Raw genomic sequence first — 22,027 nt, 5'->3', positions numbered from 1 at the left:
TCAAATGTAGGCGATACTATAATAATATCGTCTAGAAATACAAACACCATATTTTCGAATTCTGGTCCATAGAATAAAAGGTCAACCAAGCGTTGCTGTGTCGCAGGTCCATTAGTCAGGCCAAAAGCCATAGTGACAAAACGGAAGGTACCTCTCGAAGAAATATAAAACGCACACTTATCGCGATCCTCCTCAGCGATAGGTATCTGCCAAAACGCCTTAGATAAGTCAATGCTAGATAAATATTTCGCGTTTTTCAAGTTGTCTAATATTTCAGAAACGTAAGGTAGTCTGTACGCGTCTTTACGAGTTATAGAATTCAATTTTCGACTATCTAGACAAAATCTAAGTTTACCATCTTTTTTAGGTGTAAGTAAGACTGGTGAAGACCATGGACTTTCACAAGGTTCCACGACTCCAAGCTGTAACATTTCGTCTAGTTGTTCGCACAATATACGCTGTTTGTCCGGTGACAACCTATAGTAACGCTGTCGAATGGGCGGTGAGTCACCCGTGTCGATACGATGTGTTATTAAGTGCGTACGACCTAAACCATGTTCCTCAGCAGAAATGCTTTGGAATTGTTCAATGACGTTATCTATAGTTGTACGTTGATCGACGGATAAATCGCTATAGGAACGTAACAACCCGACTGGCTCATTTATACTAGCTATATGAGTGTCAGAATTGTTAGTCAATAATTGAATAGATTTAGAAAATTTAGGAAAGATTTTGAATTTGGTCCAAAAATCAATACCTAGTATTAAGGAATTTGTAATAGATGGTATAACGTAAGCTTTCAAGACGTGAAATTGATTTTCAAATTTTGTAGGTAGGTTAATATATCCGATAGAATGTAGATTTTGACCGCCAGCTGCAATAAATAATTTAGAGTCATTATTAGGTATTAGAGTTAAGCCTAGTTTTAATAACATTAAATGAGAGTCTTGGCCCAATATTGTGACAGCTGAACCAGAGTCCAATAAGCCACACATAGTAATGTCACCTACGCATATAGTTGCATACGGACGTATGTCATTATTAGGTTTTTTATCCAAGATTGATGCAATTGAGTAGCTACTAAAATAAATGTTGAGTTTGGTCAACCACTCAGTCCACTCTTGTTGGTTAAAATTTTTATGATCACTAGTGGGTACTATAGTTGTAGTTGTGGGTATGCAAGCGGAATTGCAACAATCTTGGTTAATTAGTTTTTTGAGTTGCGATCGAGCACGGATTTCTTTTTGCAATCCGAGCAATTGGGAAATATAACGTCTCGTTTTCCACATTTGAAACAAATGGGAAAACGTTCTATTTTACATTGGCTTAGAAAATGGTCGTTAGAACGACATCGTGGACATGAAAATCGAGTAACTTGCTCGACAGCATTAACCGATTTTGATTGGTTTTTATTAGTGTGCTGGTTAAATTTAGGTACAAAAGCTAGTTCTGGAGCTAACGTGTTATGAGTTACTCGCGGTGGTTCCTTGTACTGTGATGTTAGACTTTGCATGTCTTCGTAATTTCTACATAGGGTACGAAGCATATCCACGGTTTTAATACTAGATGAGTTGACGGCTAAAACGTTCGCATAGCATGGTTTGATATTATGAAGTAATATGTCTAGCTTATCCTGTTCGGATAAAGGTTTTGTTAGTCGAGAAAAATAATCATGCATAACCGAAAAATAAATGACTATATTCTCTGTTTCGCCTTGAGTACGTCTATGTACTTAATGCTTTAAATTAATCTACTACTCTGTCTAAGTTAATTACAATATTTAATAAGTCTCTGTCTAGAGTAAAGCTCCCTCTTGTCATCTGGAAGCTCAGACATACACATAAGACCTACCTCGCTAGATGTTGTTTTTCGTCAAAGTACATGATTTACTTGTATGATCTAATGCGATTATAAGAACTGTCTCTGTAGAATCGAGGTTTCATAGTTATAACTTTATATTAACATAACTTTTAGTTTAGTTTAGGAATGACAAAATGACAGACAATTTTGTCATGAATTTGGGTAATTGGACTGAATCTGGAAGTGATTAAAGATTGAATTTATTTCAAATTTGTAAAAACAAGAATTAACATACCAGTTTAACTGAATTTAAGTGTTTGGATTTTTATCAATAGAATCACTATCAAAATCTGTATAGGTCTGTATTCACAATTTGTAAATATTGAATGAGAAATCTGTTAAACTATAATTATATTAATTCTTAAAGAATAATTAAATGTATTGTAGGGTGTTTCAACATATTGTTAAATCAAGGTTTAAAATTAGAAAATATCTGTAATGACAAAATTGAATTTTACTACTTGTAAATCAGTGAATTTAGCAAGTAGTAATAATAATAGATTAATTGGGACTCACTTTTGTTATAATTAGAAATTATTGGAGAATTAATGAGTTGTGGTAATAAACATAAATTAAAATTTTAAATACTATGAGACATAGTTCAGTGAATCTTTATAATAATGTAATGTTAGAATTTATTTGTGTTTACAAAGTTTGAGGACAAACTTGTAGTCAGTATGGCCGAATGTTAGATTTTTAATTATTTAAATAATTATAAATACATAAGACAACATATAAAAACTCCTTCTTCCAGATAAATGTTTTAATCTGTACTGTTTATTAATGATTATGGTATTATTCTGAGGTTGGTAGGGTATTGTGATATATACTCTATGAAAAAGAGGCGAACATGCGATTATGTGGCGTGAAGTAAATTTAATTAATGTATTATCCATCTACCAAAGTAACGATTTGTTTAAGAATGAGTAATAAGTTATTTGAAATACAGTTTATACATTCCAGCTTGTGTTATTTTATTCCATTGCTTTTACAATGGATTCATAATATCGACTAGAATAAACGTTGCTTGAACGTCGATCGATATAGGTCTAAGCAACTAGGTACTAATTCTAAGATAAGATGTGAACTTATCAACAGAAATAAATACTCTTTCAAATTAGTGAATTTTATATTAGTTTTCTGATATTTCCGGGCTTTCAAAATTTATCGGTTTTATCGCACATTTTCTAAAGTACGATACTTATAAAATACTTAATGACATTTCTGGCAATTTCTGTTGTAAAACTGTTGTAAAATTAAAGTGCATTTCGGACATTTAAAAAAGGAATGGTTATTGTTACGAATGTGAGAAATTGTTACTATGCCGGCAATAACGTGTCTGCTCTTGATTTGGCGTTTCATTACGGTAACACGTAGAAATTAATCAACTGTAAATAATAATTGAGAAGTGACCAAGAGTTTAGTAGTCTTAACTAACGATTTTAAGGTACCATCCAGTGGCGAAGATGGCCTTGGAGTATTAAAGTTAGTTGTGGTAGCCCAATAGACGAGCAACAAATCCCGAAAATCTCTTCAGCAGTATTTTTATGTTTTTTTCTCCATTCATTAAATGAGATTATAGGTTAAAGTTTCACCAATTTTTGCTTTCACACTTAAGGGGCCCATGTAGCCCGGTGGCCCCGTATCATTGATATGGCTGATACTACGGTAGCTACGCCCCTGGTGTCAGTGTGCCAGGGATCATGCATCCCAATATTTGCTTGGTGGATACAGCTCCTTCCTGAGCTAATATTATTTAAGATTGTGCCTAAGACTGGATCTTGATGAACCAAGTAGAGTTTTAGCTCTTTAGTTTTAGGTCTGGGAAATTTGATCTTTTTTCTGATCCCAGAGTTTTAAGAAAAATTGGGATTATCGAGAAAAACACAATCCGAATTTTGCATAAAAGAAGCCTCAAATACGGTCTATCCAAATGAAATTCATTTATTCATTCATTATCCATTCATCATCATTATCAACCTATATATCGGCTTACTGCTGATTGAATTTTTTCTCAGAATGAGAGGGGTTAAGCCAATACCACGCGCGCCACGCGGGCTTAGACTTCACACACGCAGAGAATTAAGCAAATTCTCTGGTATGCAGGTTTCCTCACGATGTTTTTCCTTCACACGTGATATTTAATTTCTGAAAATGCACACAACTGAAATGTTGGAGGTGCATGCCCCGGACCCACACCCTCCGGAATCGGAGGCAAAGGTCATATCCAGAGCTATCACGGCTCACCAAATTGAAATAGAACTGATTAAATTCCCAAGGACAGTGTGTACATCCCCGCATATATCCTGTTTCGGCGCTTTTACAACTCAGATTATGAGATTAAGGATTTACATTGAAGCATTCCACTGTTATCAGGTTATCAGTCGGCGGGCGCCACGACTATCGTGATTGCGTTGATATACCAACACGTTGTTCACTATTATCGTGAGCCATTGCTCTGTTTGCGTTCCCTTTGATCCGGACTGTGTGAAATGTTACAGGAATTACTTGCTTCGGTTTATTTTCCTTCTACTATGACGTTATTGTACTGACAGTTGCAAATGTTAGATTAACTATTTTTTAGTTCGGTGAAACCACGGGCATGTACCTCAATAAGTAACAAAGTTTTTACTAAACACAAGCTTATAGAATATTTAGACGATAAAAAAGCTTGAAAATTACATGCACTACATGACATGCTACCAATACCTTTATTCTGTGATAAGAAATTACATTTTCACATCCATTACATTATTTATTATGTTTTAAATTTCGTTTTTTAACGAACATATATAGCACATATAGCAAGCACAGTGTGCCTTTTGGCATAGGCCTCCTCCAGCTCGTAGGTGTTTCTTCAAAGTCTGTTTTATTAGAAAACCTACTTCCTTTTAACAGCCTGGTTCTTCTATTTGGTATAATATGTACTTTCATGTTCTTTAATTGTTTTGTGTGCTCTTTGTATTTCACTGATGCCCAGTATACTATTGTAGTTGATTTCTTCTAGAGCTTCTTCAAGTTCTAGTAAGCTTTCATGGGTTCTAAGTGTTTAGGGTTGCGATTTGAAATGTTTCACATGTTTTATTGTTTTTTCTAGCTGTAGGGCTTACGTCTATCCCTATTGTTAAAAGTGATAAACTAAAAAAGAAAAAACCCGGCTGAGTTTGTTGTGGGCTCTTCTCGGCATCTTTTTTGGACCGTTTTAACTATAATTTTAAATTTTCGACTAATTATTATTGCTTGTAATCTAAGCTTAAATGAAATTAATGAATTTTGAGTTTGAGTTTTTTTTTGATGATTTGTAAAATTTCTAGAGCATACGACATAGAGGGTTTTTGATCATAGACAAACCACGCTGCTTCAATGTAGGTTAGCGTGCTCGAGATGACTATTGACTTTGTCATGATCGCTATCAGATATCCATGATAAGACAATTCCGCGTGGCACAGTGTATTACACCACTAATTTCCTAATTTCAGACTACTATTAAGAAACTATTAGAAAAAAGAAATCCCAATATATCAGTTATTTTATTAGGAATCGAACCTTTTCGTTTTACGGAGGATTTCTTTAGTGCCTATGGCAGTAGTAATTCCCCTGATAAATTTAGCTTTCTTAGACTAAGGTGTTAAAGGGATTAACGCTTACTTATATTATATGACCTTACTTATCACACTAATAATGCAAAAAATTCAATAAGAAAGTAATGTTTTCTTGAACAATCATTATCAAACCGTATTCGGCTCAGTGTTAAGCACGAGGCACCTCTCAAAATGAGAGGGGTTAGGCCACCACGCTGGCCAAATGCGGATTGGCAGACTTCACACACCTAGAAAAATTTTAGGTATGCAGGTTTCCTCACGAAGTTTTTCCTTCACCGTTTATGACACATGCACATAACTGAAAAGTTGAAGGTGAATCTTATGAGGCAGAGGTCATATTCTCTGGGCTAAAGACTCTTCTTGAATAATAGAACTTTTAAAATACTTTGAATTTGCACAAGGATACAACTTGTTATAGGCAAGTTTAGTAGTCTTGATATTCTAGATCCAAAAAAATACTTCAAAGAACAGATACGCTCATTTAGTGTCAAAATTGACTCAAAGACCTCTTATAGATGACGTCTCGAATTAGGTCACCCTCATATCTGTCGTTTGAAGGTTGCAGCCTATCTATATCTATAGTCCCGATAAGTTGGAACTTAAGTACTATAAAATTTGATGTTCATATCTTTAACGTATTAACTTATCAATTTCGTACGTGCTAATTATTTTCATAGAAATCACGCCAATTGCGAGTGGTACCTATGATAGCTAAATGTTAGGTTAGGTTAGTTTTTTTAACTTGATGATGTTCGAGCGCGTTCTCGCGGTCTTTACCAGACTATAGAATGGAATACTGGTATCAATATCATCATCATCATCATCATCATCATCATCATCTGATAGACGTCCACTGCTGGACATAGGCCTCTTGCATGGACTTTCAAGCACAACGGTCTCGAGCCGCCAGCATCTAGTGGCTCCCTTCAACCCAGTGGGGGATCGACCAACACTGCACTTTCCGGTGCGGGGTCGCCATTCCATCCTTGGGACCCCAACGTCCATCGGCTCTTCGAACTATATGGCTTGCGCACTTCAGCTTCGCGACTTGTTAAGCTTTGTCAGTGACTTTGGTTTTTTCAGCGGATCTCCTCGTTACTGATTTGATCACGAAGAGAAACTCCAAGCATATCTCGTTCCATCGCCCGCTGAGTGACTTTGAGCCTTCTAATAAGGCCCATTATTAGCGACCAAATCTCCGATCCATATGTGATCACTGACACACACTATTCGAAGATTTCGTCTTCATATCACTACCATCATCGGCCAATTTTTATATCCTACAGGGTCAAGATTAGGATAGATTTATGGCTTAGACTCAATGAGGTAAGATGTACCTATCATAGTATAATGACCGGGAGCGATAACTTAACGTGCACTCCGAGGCAAGAGCTGCAACGCCAACAATTTTCAATTCTGAGGTGATTTGAGGCAATTTTCAATTTCTTGAAATAAAGAAACACTTAATGATGCAATGTTTGACCCAAGAATTCAAACCAGGGTCCGAAGTCACGTATTTGAAGGCTTTTTTCGGGACAAACGACGCTGTCGGAGTTATATTCCGATATGACATAAAAAGGTTTATCATAACACGCGCTAAACATGACACAGAATACATAATGATATTATACAGGATGTATCCGATATGTGGGATGTTTTAAAATGGTTGTGCAAGACAATTTTCAGGAAATAAACGAAGAAAGTTGACAGAGTCAACCGTTTTGAGTGATTCTTTGACAAATAAATATTTCAAAACAAACGGTCTCCACCAGTGTTTCCTAAAGTATACGGTAACATTTCCTATTGGGTACCTACTTGCGGGGAAAGAAAGCAATAGAAAATCGGGGATCGCTAATGAACTCTAGGAACATAAAGATTAATAATGAATTATTACGTATTGGAGAAAAGCCGTGTTAGCCTAGTGGCTAATGATAGCTGCCTCCGGTCCAGGGCATGCACCTCCAACTTTTCAGTTGTGTGCATTTTAAGAAATTAAATATCACGTGTCTCAAACGGCGAAGGAGAAACATCGTGAGGAAACCTGTATAACAGAGAATTTTCTTAATTCTCTACGTGTGTGAAGTCTGCCAGTCCGCATTGGGTCAGCTGCGCGTGGCGGACTATTGGCCTAACCCCTCTCATTCTGAGAGGAGATTCGAGCTCAGCAGTGAGCCGAATATGGGTTGAAAATGATAATGATGAGTAATGGAGAGTGGCACTCGTAATTAAATAGTTTATAAAGACTATTATTAAAATATTATTATAAATGGAAATTTATTTATTTATCGCATTCTGATTATTAAAAAAATGGCACATAAACTATGTAACATATATACAAAATATCAAATTTGAACATTTTTGTAGAGCATCGTCGTCATCAACCCATATTCGGCTCACTGCTTAGCTCGAGTCTCCACTCAGAATTAGAGGATTAAGGCCAGTAGTCCACCACGCTGGCCCAATGCGGATTGGCAGACTTCTCACACGAAGAGAATTAAGAAAATTCTCTGCTATGCAGATTTCCTCACGATGTCTTTCCTTAGCCTTTTGAGACACGTGATATTTAATTTCTTAAAATTCACACAGCTGAAAAGTTGGAGGTACATGCCCCGGACCGGATTCGAACCCACACCCTCCGAAATCCGAATTTGTAGAGCATAAGATATTTTATTAATTCCTAAAGTGGGAGGTGGACGAAATATGGTTGAGAGTCTATGTTCTATACACACGGGCGAAGTAGGTTAATCGCGTTGTGATAAGATAGTGTGATAAGAGGGAAGCTATCTGACGACTAGTGTGACGACCTGTATTTCACCGTTATCAATGGTTTATTTATAAAATGTTATTTTAAAAGTAGGTTTTACTCGGGTAATGTAATAAAAATGAAGACACAATAATTTTATATTTATAAATGATCCAAGACGCAAGAGCTGAGCTAGATCTAATAGTTTATTTCGTTTTGTCTTATCATCATGCTATTCATATCTCTGACTCTCTCCCATTCACAATTTTTAAACTTACCTACTGAAATGTCATTGAATTTTATTTTTCTCTTCTAATTTTTGTATGCCAGAAAGGGCCGAAATACATTTGGTAATACTTATGTGTGTACAGCAATCAAATAAATTGAAATAATAAAAAATGCAAGGCAAAGGCAAGTAACCTTTAAACATCAACTGTCTTATATAAAACTTAGGGAATATATCTGTCTCATTAACCCCAGCCATTTTCATTTCTTAGAGTTCAGACTCAGGCAAAGCTTCTGCGCCCACTCAAACCCTGGTCCGGCTGCCTGTTGGGCCTACATTAAATACAGCTGCAGCATTTAGGATTGATCATCAACCTGTAACTGTCCACAGCTGGGCATGGGCGTATTCGAGAGCGCGCCACCACACACGATCCTGCCTGCATCATCCAGCCACTTCCCACTACCTTCTTAAGGTCATCAGCCCATCTATCTGAAGGGCGTCTTACAGTGGAATTCATAGACGTTGAAGCGTACCCCCAGGGGATCATTCACCCGCTGAGTGTCAAATTCTCAAACAAATAGAGTTTAAATTCGACACTCAGCGGCTGAATGATCCCCTGGGGGTGCCCCTACAACGTCTATGAATTCCACTGTTAAACTCCGCTTGCTGGTACGTGGTCTCCACTCCAGAACACGTCTTCCCTAGCGGCTATTTGTTATGGAACAGAAATGGCATCAGCGTTTAGATGGCATGTATTTCTTGAATTAATAAATGTAATTTTATTTCCATAAATGTGGAATTAATGTACTAATCACAATAAATATTTTAATTACCTCCTAAAACGAAGGCTACAATTGATATGATCGTTGTATATTATAATCACTTTTCGTTAAAAACGCGAGGCTTACAACGTCAAGATAACGCAAAATATATAGATTTCCTGAATACGTGACCTCGACAACTTATCTTGTTGTAGGTACAATTGTGTTTGTATATAGGTCGGTTTTATTTGCAGAGTTTAGGCCAAAACGGCGATAGATATGATAATAGTTTCTTAAGAGATTGCTGTAAAGCAAATTTAAAGAAGTAATAATTTGCGATCATTAGTTTTGAACAGGGATTTAAAGGGTTTAATTTGCGGTGCTGCCACGGATTGATATAAAACGCTCCATACTAAATGGGACGAAGCAATGACGTCATTGCTTGAAGAGATCGTTAGATTTGTAAGGGTGTTCAAACAAAATCACAAATATATAAATACTTAAATTTTTATACATTAAAAATAATGGAAAATGGAACTTTTTTAATTGAATGTAAGGAAGGTATAATATAATATAATATAAAAAATGTTCATCTAATTAAGATATACCTAAGATTTTTAATTGATTTTGAAATGTTATAATCATATTTATTTTAGTTTGTTGTGTTTTCATTAGTATTTTGCCCTTATTTAGCCGAATGTCTCATAAAATTAATACATTGAAACCTAGCCACAATATAGAGGAATATACCTTTATTCTGACCTACCCGTCATTCCCAGCCTGTGGTAGTCACACATACCCTATATTTTATGAAGGCTTTCGGCCTTCGTTTGACTGCCTATGGTCCAATTATCTTATTTCTTATCAATTAGAATAATAAATTTGGTGTGCAATATTTATTATTTTAATTGAAACGGCTCCTAATATTCATTTCGATTTACATTTAATATTTTACCTAATTAAGAAAATAATAGAAGACTCAAAAAACGCTATAGAAATATTTTTGCTAAAATATGATAAAATTCAAAATCATCTCGATTTCAGCTACATAACTCAAAAAATATACTATCAATAAAATTGCTAGTAATTTTAAGGAATGTCAAATTGACGTCGAGATAAGTGACAAGTAGCAATGAGTTTGAATATTTCGTTTAATAACAATTGTACTGTAATTTGATACCATTTCATCATTTGACAAAGTCACGTGCTACACAGCAATGCGTAATATTTATAAGTGATAAGATTACAGCAGGTCCATTATCTTGTGGTAATAACACATGTGTGATGAGGGGCAAATAAAGGAATAGGAAGTTGATTTTATCTCTTACAAATTACTTTGTATACTTTTCATATTAAATTGTAGCTAGAAAATACATTAAGTAACTTAAACTAACCTATCCTAATAATTATATAAATCATGGCAGCGTGGAATGGTGGTATGACTGGCTGCATATTCGTGTTAGATAGCTAGTCTGATCCTTTGTGCAATAAATGAGCCAGCCCTTCTGTCACCAGTCGAGGCAACTAGCCGCGGTGAAATATTTAACAGAAATTTTAGGCACATTCGTCAAATACTATTAAAAAAAAATCATTTTATTTCAGTCCAGAGACCCATATACAAAATATACAATATATACATTGAATAATGTACTACAGAAAAGCAAACCAAAAATTGAACCAAGAGTGAGAATTAAAATAAGAAATAAAAAATCAGAAACACAGAAAAAATATTCAAAAATTAAGAATAAGAATACAAAATTATTACCTATTTTTTTTTAACTACAAGTTTTAGCTCTATACTTATATTTAACTATTTTCCTTTAAGTATCTCTATACTTATTTTGAGGATGATTCAGTCTCGAAGTGAAAAGTCGGAGTTTTGGTGGTCGCTTTAGATTCGTCAGTTTTTTCGCGGAGAGGAACTCACATTAATATTGTTGAAAACTGAGACAACTCAATCAAAAACGCAAATATAAATAAGTGCTAAAACATTCAGCATAAACAAATTTTTACTTTACCCCAAATGATGATGGTATTTACACTAATAATTATCGTCTGGTTGTCCGTCTGCGTTACCTCGGGAGTTGTTTTGAGGAAAATATTTGTATGTGCTGATAAACAAACAAACACACCACCCAGTGTTGTTTCGAAACATTCTTTGGGTTATGTGTGGTGTAAAGTTGGTGAAAATTTAAAATTATGTTAATAGAAAAAAAAACCCATACCCCTGAGCGGGCAATGGAGCGAATTGAGCGAGAGCCTAAGACCTCATAAAAAATCTCACAGTATTTTTCAAAGGGTTGCCGCGATACTTTGTAACTGGACGAAAGGAGGGCATGATTTCTCATTTTACGCCAAGGAAAATATGAAAAAATATTCTAAATATTTAAATGATTTTTTTTAAAAGAGCAACTGTTGAGTTTCTTGCCGGTTTCTTCTCAGCAGAACCTGCCTTCCGAACCGGTGGTAGAATCTTTACAAATGCCGTATCAAAAGTGCTTGTAAACTGAGCCTACTTGGAATAAATGAATTTTGATTTTATTTTGATTTTTGAAGGTTGTAATCTTTCCAGGCCAACTTCATAATTGGCTACTGAACTTGTCTATAGTAAGTACATAGGCTACAAATTTTGAATCCTAAAAAGAGGTAGGTCTAGCCATTGCAGGCGCTCGATCCATTAATGTATATTGTAGTCACTTTTGACGGAAGTTGTGATCGTAAAAGCTCATCGCAGTAATCGATCACGCGCGAACACTTGCACCACCGAAAGCGATGCGCAGCGCAAAGAGACAAAAAGCGCATGCGAGTGCATGTTTGCGCTAAATTAGCGGTGACGCCCGCGCAGTTTCCCACAGATGTGGTACCGAGGGCAAAAACATGCGCAAATTCATTTAATTTAAAAAATATTAGACAGTTTCTTAAAAGTTTTTTTTTTTAGTTTTAATATTATCATTATGTTTAAATTGAGTTAATTTACACTAATAAATGTATTTTGGTTATTTTTTTTCAGTGAAATACCGTTGAATCTCCTCTGCGTACGTTTATGCTTACTTTTAAAACCGGAGCGTACTCAGGAAATGGTAAACTCTTTGTTTTATCTTAAATATTTTAAAATAAAGAATTTAATTTTCTATTTTTTTTTGCTAAGATACTTTGCTAATGTCTAATACATTGCTAATATTAGACATAATTACGTACAAGGCATTCATAGGTATACATTTTTTAAATTTATATTTAAGTACATGATTCGGATGTAGGATTCTGCTAAAATAAATACTTATTGGGTTTATTAGCAACACAATTTACAAAAAAAAAATACAAAAGCATCATCAATAACCGTACAGTCGTTTTGATTGTTTTATATAGAATCAACTTGACACCAAACATGACATTATCAATAATGACAACGTCAAAGTCACGTGTAAGTTTTCAACTATAGAATCAATTGATTTTTATTTTAATAGAATTAATATTTTTTTTGTGAATTAAATGGATTATTTTTAAGACGTTACATTTTTGCCGTCGGTACAACAACAGGATGTTATTTCGTTTCTCATTGAGCACTCAAAAATAAAGTACGACCGTCTAGCGAATAATGAATGGGAGTTTGCATTTCGCGCCAGTGTGCGCGCCGCTTTATGCGCACGGCGTCTGTGTGCGTGCATTATAGCTGGCAGCTCGACTTATTATAATTAATATTTATTGCCAGCTTTTAACGGTTAAGCAATATTGCATAAAATGATATAATTACCAGGACTAATAATAATTTTCCTATAGGTCAAATTTTTGGATAGGTGGCAGTTCTGACGGGACAGACAACTGTGCAGTGTAATAGTGCACAAGTGTGTATATGCACTGTTTCTCGTTATTTTCGTAACTTCGGTTTTTATTTATTAAAATTGATCTTTTGTTACTTTTACATTTAGTAAAATTGGGAACATAAGATATCCTTAACAGGAGCCCTGTTGAGACTTAAAATATTGGTAACTCAAGCTGGGAATCGAACCTGAACCTTCATTGTTACAAGGTATTCCAGCTGCGCCAGAAAACATGTCTTTACATACATTAACTAAGGTCTAGTTCTGTTTACCGACCTAATATGGTAGCATACTCCATAGGTAGATATAGATAGGTAATTCTAGCTGGCATCTACGTAGTTTGGACTAAGAGTGGCTTTTGGGAGGTAGGAATTTCATGGGTCCAAAGCCTCAACTGTGTAAGTCATCATCATATCAGCCGATGGACGTCCACTGCAGGACATAGGCCTTTTATAGGCCTTCCAAACATTACGATACTGAGCCACCTGCAGTGAATCCCTGAGTGCTGTGTAAGTATAAAGGATTTTTTTCCTAAAAGAGTATTTTTTATATGATTAGCGACATAACATGAGAGTCTTTAGTCACAAAGTCATCCTAGTGATCCTTCTAGCGACGGGTTGCCGTGAAACTAAGTATCTAGCAATCAGGAACCAGACATTCTCGTATTCTCGAGTCTTGATTTTTAAACAGTTAAGTTGGCATCAATTGTTCTAAATATTGCTACTTCCATTGAAAATAGGTATTTAAAATCGTAAACAAATAATAAATTAACAAACAAATGAATCAATAACAATTAAGTATAAATAAAATCTTGTAGGCAGTTACCAATTAGCTACGTTCAACACAGTTAAAAAGCTCGGGTATTCTTATGTAGCTATAAGACATAAAAATGTCTATCAAAACGATAATCTTTCCGGAAAAGTAGTAAGATAATGAACACGGGAGGAAGTTTAGAATTGAAAAACATCCGGGCTATATATTATAAATGAGTTATTTTAGACCAGCCAACGTCATTAAGATAAGCGATAGAATTAATTAATGAATAATTATATAAATTGGTATTTCCATGATATTTAAGGGATCCACGAAGTATTTGTGGGATTTCGTTGAACCAAGATGATATGATATTTTTTTTTAATAATATTCAATTTAGTAGAACTTTAGTTTGTTTATCTAATATGTGGCTATCAAAAATGCTTTATTTTTAGGTACATGTAATAGATGGAATTTTTGAATTGAATGAATGAGTGAACCAACCAACATTACAACAAAAAAAAATGGTTTTCGTTTATTTCGGAATTGTTTACATCTGAAATTATATCTTAAATATAAATTATACTACATTATTAGAAAACAGAAGAACATACGTATATATATATCGACATATTATGATATGATACCTTGAGGTAAAAATATAAGTCAATTGTAGCTTAGGTTAGGTAAGGTAGGCCTAAGTTTTTCCAAAAAAAAAAAATGCAAAAAGAAAGTAAAAAATACGATGAGGCAATTCTAACAAAATATATTGTGATTATGTAATAAATAATAACTATCACACACAGATGAAATTACAAATTTCACGAAAAAAAAGAAAAAAAAATATCGACTCACAAAGTCCCTCAAACATATTCAACATGACTAAGTCACATCATACAATGGTATGTCCATTAATATTAGTAAAGCATCTATTACTTTCATCAACCATACGAACGAGGGAGAAAAATTACCATAACAATATGTGCCCAGGGAACACCACGATTTATGATCGGAATTTGTACAATGTGCCGTGATAAATATATTTATTTAACGACTAGCAAACGTCTGCGACTTCATTCGCGTGAACTTTTTTGATTTTAACGACCGTGGCGCTGTGGTATGCGCGGTGGATTTACAAGACAGAGGCCCTGGGTTAGATCCCCGGCTGGACCGATTGAGGTTTTCTGAATTGGTCTATGTCTGGCTGGTGGTAGGCTTCGGCCGTGGCTAGTTACCACCCTACCGTCAACGTTCCGCTACGATGTCGTGTAGAAACCGAAAAGGGGTGTGGATTTTCATACTCCTCCTAACAAGTTAGCCAGAATTCATCTTAGACTGCATCATCACTTACCATCAGGTGAGATTGTAGTCAAGGGCTAACTTATAAAGAATTAAAAAAAAGACTTGGGAGGGATTTGAGAAAAACTAAATTCCACGCGGACGAAGTCGCGGGCATCCGCTAGTCTATACTAATATAATAAAGCTGAAGAGTTTGTTTGTTTGTTTGATTGAACGCGGTAATCTCAGGAACTACTGGTCCGATTTGAAAAATTCTTTCAGTGTTAGATAGCCCATTTATCAAGGAAGGCTATAGGCTATATATTATCCCAGTATTCCCACGAGAACGGGAACCACGAGGGTGATACCGCGCTTTTTCAGCTAGTAAGTAATAAATAAACAGTATCGCAAGGGTAACATTCAAGCCAATGTCATAAAGATTGTTAATGTGAGTCAAGTAAATATACATTGTCTAGTTGAAATATTTGTCATAGTTTTATTTATAATCGATAACCAGCCATGACCCCTACTATATTTTAACGTCTTTATTAATCACCTTCGAGTTTATCTCATACATTATGATATGTTTAGTAAAGTGTAACGCTCCCCTCGTCTCGAAAGACCTATTACACACATTTAACGGTCCATGACCGTACATAAAACAAAACCAACATGATTAGACGCAACGACCGATTTAGGGATGGGCAAATTATCACTTATATCTCAGACCAACGTAAAATGACCTACCGTCCCTATAAATCGCATCAGATTTACAGCTCTTTCTCAATTAGAAGCGTCGGCGTCTTACAAACTTACTTTTTCGTATGTTTATAACAAAATCAATCTTATGTTTATAGTTATAAAGGTTCTGGTGAACGCACGATTGTGAATGATTAAACGTGTAATGTACATGAATCACGCTTGGTTTCAGACTTTAGATAATCCGTCAACGTCATAAGTTCGTAAATATTACGATGACATTCGATAAAAACCTGCCAGGTAAGGGTCATAGTCGTTTGCTATTGGTTCCGTAGACAGTTTAGTCTAATGGAATGAGAAACAGAGTTATACATTGTGGCCATTGTTTAATAATGATTTTTATTAATTGAGCTAAAAGAAGTTATTACTTTAGCGATTACGTAATGTTTTCTTTTCCTTCTGTATAATTATGTTGGTTGTGTTAGACTATTTGCAATTGTAGGAGTGTTGCTATAGAGTAATAATTGACGGATCAAGTTGATAGCACACATAAGTAGAAAAACCTTCATATTAAGACATATTGTATTGTATTGGCTGATGGCAAAAATAGCATGCCTTAGGCCCCGATAGGCTCTGTTAAAAAGATCTAGTCTGGATCGGAACATGTTTCTGTTTTAAAAAAATCATTGCATATTAAACGGGAATACTATACAACTATTTACATCGACGTTTTTTTGCTTTAGACACGATTATACGAAAATCTTTTGTTTGCATGCATTGCGTATTTAGCACACGTATAAAAGACACAGTGTCTTGGTAAATAAACACTGTATGCTTTTAAAATGAAATGAGTACTTATAATGCTTTTAAAATTGTTGTTACTATTGACAATTTTTTATTGTGGATTTCTGAACGGATCTCTAAAACGACCTGCTGATGTATGGCAAAAACTGTATCAGTGAATAGTCTATTTAAACTGTCAGAATCAATTTCTAAACGACGTCTTGACTCGTTGCGAAGCCTAGTTTCACTCGTGACATGTTTGACATCGTAATCATACGATATGCCTTATTGATGTCTTGTAAGTAGGTAGCTTACAATGAACATATGTTGTACTCGTATAATAAAACCAATCAGGTTATTGGAATACTACGTGATATCACGCCATTTTTGTGTAATCTGATTGGTTGATGCTTTGATTGGATGAACTGTACTGCAAAATTTTGTAGTCATATTCTATCCTTATTATTTATTGTATTTTTGTCACAGAGTAAATATCATACAGAATGAGTCTTTACAAGCTGCGTGCATCCGCATATATAATTTTTTTCATAATTTGTATTTCAAAATTGAACACTAACAACAATTACGTAAATTAATATAATAATAATAATCATAAATTACCAATAAAAAAATACCTCTAATCTTATTTCTTTAATTTTTGTGAACAGTTTTTATAATATTTAAATCATATGACGCCATTTTTCTTGATTAATATTGAAAGTTACTTCGCTTCGCTACGCTTCGTGTCATACTGATTCGAGAATGTATTCGTTTTTAAATTTTGTATTTGGCGGGGCTAAGACACCGTCGTGTTCCATCTGCCTATTATTGATTAATCTGTGATTGGTGTAGATTCTTTCTATTTTTTTTATGTATAGAACAGAATTCCTTTATCATAGGAGAGTGTTATAAACACGTAATCAGAATTATATGTTTAGTGTAGACATAAGTATAAGAAATTACGTTTATAATGGAAATATTGTAACTGGAGTTTGCTTTTTTTTATTTTCTCCGTACATATAGACTGTAAGTGTATAAACCAGAGATAATAGCCGTTAGTTGCGTCTCATATTTCTTTAGTCATTTCTTTATTAAATTATATCTATCTTACAATCATAAAGTCGAAGTCAAAGTATGTGTCATATTCCCAAAATGGAACCCTATCAGGGTGTCGTCTGAATGATGACAGTAACAGGAAAGAGAATGCACCAGTGTTTGCGTTCACACTTGTGCACTTGTTGTTAATCTGGATAGGTGAGGAATACCTATTGTACTAGAAAATTCAATCAGAATTATAATAGCAAATTATGAAAATGAAAGCGTCAGGTTTTCACGTCTTACCACTCCACCGAAATCGCGACTCAGCAAAATTGGTAATTGAGATCGTAAAATTTTATTACATGTAATTGTCAACGATTATAATATAACTATAAAGCTCTCTTCACATTAAACGCGTTCCGTAGCGGTCGTGTACATGGAATGCTCACCCGATTCGTATACAGCAAGACATTCTTTTTTTCTTTTACTTCTTCTCTTCATAAATGATTTCACAAATTATCACATGTCTTTAAGACGTTGCTGGTGTCGAAATAATATTTTATAGAAAATTAACACACTGTTTGTTCTTGCATTTTACTTAATTACTTAAAATTTATTCCAATGTTAATACTTAATTAACACTCAATTTAGCCACAGTATATTTAGGTGTATAATTTGAAAAAAAAGCACAATAAATTTCATTATTTATTACTCAAAATTTAAAACAATTAATTTTCTTAAGAACTCCAATCAAGTAAATTAAGCCATTAGCAAATGATAACAGCGGCTGAATTCAGTAACTTCATCCTCTTTTTTGTGTAAATTTTAAAACATTTGTACTTCAAATATTAATTTACTATCATCTTGTGTAGAATTGCGACATAAAAACTGCTATTGTCTATTCAAAGAATGCCTTTTAAACACCTTTTCAAAGACTCTTTTTTAATGTAAATACTTGATTAATAAATGGGACACACACCGAGCGCCTTTTCAAATGGTAGCTAGATAGTAACTGTTATTGACGTCAAATTCGTTAGTATGAACAGGTGTTAGTAGTGACATCACACACATTTCGTAGTTTAAATATTTCAATGTTGTAGAGTATCAGGGAGATCTTAATATCTTTTTAATACGAAACAAGAGTTCTTTCACACTAGTATTGGAGCAGTGATAGCCCAGTGGATATGACCTCTGCCTCCGATTCCGGAGGGTGTGGGTTCGAATCCGGTTCGGGGCATGCACCTCCAACTTTTCAGTTGTGTGCATTTTAAGAAATTAAATATCACGTGTCTCAATCGGTGAAGGAAAACATCGTGAGGAAACCTGCATACCAGAGAACTATCTTCATTCTCTGCGTGTGTGAAGTCTGCCAATCCGCATTGGGCCAGCGTGGTGGACTATTGGCCTAACCCCTCTCATTCTGAGAGGAGACTCGAGCTCAGCAGTGAGCCGAATATGGGTTGATGACGACGAGTATTGGAACAGCGCAGTGGATCGTAACACATATATTCTACGATATATGTGTTACGATCCACTGCGCTGTTCCAATACGGGTTAGCAGGCTTGGGATATATTATAAAATGTTTACTTATAAAATTATTGTAAAGATGTAAATTTTAAATGGTGAAATTATCATTTGAATTATTAAATACTTAATAAATAATTTGCATGCCAAATTGGCAAGATACATTTACCATCTACATCTACCGACCACCTGTAAATATATAATGCATGTATCTGCAAATAAATAAATTGATTGATTGATAGTTTTTAATGATCACAATAAAATTTTAATAATAATAACAATCAGTTAATCAAGGAATCAACGGGGAAAGCAACACCAGGCTACTGAGGCTTTCCTGTGGCCTAGCATGTGTCCAACGACAAATCTGGTGAACAGAAATAGACAAAATGTTCACGAATGTCAGCGGATTCTTTCCAATGCAATGAAAGAGATTGCGGTATTGCCGGTTGCATTTTTATAGTTTTGACCATTTTCCTTTACTATAAAGTTGGTCGTGGTTGGTTGGTAAATTATAATAGGAAAAGAAGAAAAAACATTTTATAATTAGACCAAAGACTCCAAGCTGTTTAACAGACCAGTTGTATTTATTTGTTATACATATTTATTTGATCTCTAAGTATCTACAAAACGCAGCGGGCCCGCCCCAAATGTAGTAAAACCTTAACAAAAGTAACTGTTGTCGAGCAAAAACTGTGTACCGAGTACAGTTGGCCGTTTATGCGACCGCGCACCCAAACAAAAGTTCCTGTTCGGCCAAAATGGAAGTAGACTTGGTGGCGGCTGTTTTTTGAAAATACGTGACCCAGGCGCGTCACTTTTGTATAATGTTACTAGCTGACGCTCGGCGGTTTCACCCGTGTCGTTGGTTTTTTTTTCTTTACAAGTTAGCCCTACAATCTCACCTGATGGTAAGTGATGATGCAATCTAAGCGGACTAACTTGTTAGGAGGAGGATGAAAATCCACACTTGTTTCGGTTTCTACAACATTTGTCAGGACAACTTAATTAACAAACCAAACTGTAACCAAAATAAGACCCTAGAACGACAGAGTCGAGTCACGCACTTGTGTACGTTGTGTGTTGGGTTAAAGGATCCTTTGACAATAAAAAAACACTCCCCTTTTCCACTCAAGACACTCTCCCCGCCCATCCCAAGTAACCCATAAAAATTAAATAACACGAAATGTGGACAGTTTGAAAGCCACCGACCGTACCGCCCGACCGACGAGTGTCTTATATCGCAAGTCGTTCTCGCGAACTGATCGCTACCCCTCTCTAACTCCCTGCTCTTTACGGAAACAACGAGCCAAGACGAGATCGAACGACGTCATATCTGTCTTAGACTACTATTTCCTACATTAGGAATTAAAAAAAAGTGTCAAAGCGTCTTCATTAAAATTTCATGAAGACGCAAAGTTTCTTATTTATTGGTAAGTCTTTTTAGTCTCTTTCTGGAGCTCCTGCCCACCCCTCCCTAATAAATTAGTGTTTTTTTTTTCTCCTTAAGTTAGCCCTTGACTACTTATCTTGATTTTACAAGAGCTTCAAGAATTAATGTAAGAATCAAGTGTTTCTTGATACTTATAAGTATCCAAATACAGTGGAAGTGGACATTCCTGGCAAACTGTGCTCCACCTACAATTACTATCAGTTTGATATCATGCTGTCAGCAAACGGCCTTTTACTAAGTAACAAATACAAACTACGTTTTCCACATGGTTTTAAAAAGCTTCGAAAGCTTTTATGTTGGCAACCAAAAAGAGAAAACAAACCTCAAAAATCCGCCCGCAAAAGAACGGAAAACTTCGAGCGGAAAATTTACGAAACAAACTAAACACAACTGTACAAATAAGAAGCAATCATGATTTCTATTGTATTTAGTATATTTTTAGTCTCAAAGTCAGCTTTAAAAATTCCATTCCATACAAGTTACAACCCATTTATACTCAAAGGCACAATTATCCGCCCACTTTAATATACTTGTCATATTAAAGATAGCGGATAATTGTGCCTCTGAGTATATATACTCGTATATCGTTCTTCTATTTTACGCTATTCTGAAACGAAATTTTTACGACTCGACTTTATGGGATTCGAGTTTGTCCCTATCTCACTCTTTCTAACACTATAGAGAGAGACAGCTGATGTAAATTCGAAACTCAGATTGTTGAGTTATAAAAACATCGTTAATGAATAGCGCTACTGATCACATATCCAAAATATTTTTTTCGCAAAGTTGCCATCCTGGCGTCTACTAGAATGTTTGAATAAGGATATTTTTTTCTTGCTTTTTTCTTTCCTAATAGTTTATGACTTGTTGAACGTTTTTGTTTGTCTTTAGTTCATACACCGCCTACCCCGAGCACTCATCACGAACATTATTGGAGAAGGATTTACATTTAGATATACTTTATACGACTAGAGACTACCCTTTTTAAATACCTAGTACACGCTGCTTAGTATATTTTGTGTATACTATTTTAATCGTAAAAACGATATTTATCACCCACACCACAGAAAAGATATTACAACCAGTAGTTGGACTTCATACTAGAGGTCGAAACGCGAGCTATACCTACGCTCCTTGAACATGGGGTGATCGTAGGGTGAAGACAGTCGCGACTGTGCCGCGGTGACGAACGAACGCACGGTGTATTAACAGAGTAAAGTGTATTAATAGTATTAGATTTTTTTAATTATGACCAGTAGGAAATACTGTGCCGTTTTTGGATGCATGAATTCAAAATTATCCCATCCAGAGATAACTTTTTTTAAGTTACCTGGAAACTCTGAAAGGTTAACTTTAAAATAAATTTACTTATTAGTAGGTAGGTACATAATCTTGTATTTTTTAATGGATAAGGTATTTCCTTTTATCTCCAGAATAAAGGTAGGTATCTGGATTAGTAAATAAAGTGAATAGAGTAAAGGAAAGTGATTG

Source organism: Bicyclus anynana, chromosome 15, assembly GCF_947172395.1.
Source record: "Bicyclus anynana chromosome 15, ilBicAnyn1.1, whole genome shotgun sequence".
Classification (NCBI taxonomy): Eukaryota; Metazoa; Arthropoda; class Insecta; order Lepidoptera; family Nymphalidae; genus Bicyclus; species Bicyclus anynana.
The sequence above is the reverse complement of the archived record's forward strand: the minus strand, read 5'-3'. Positions refer to the sequence as shown.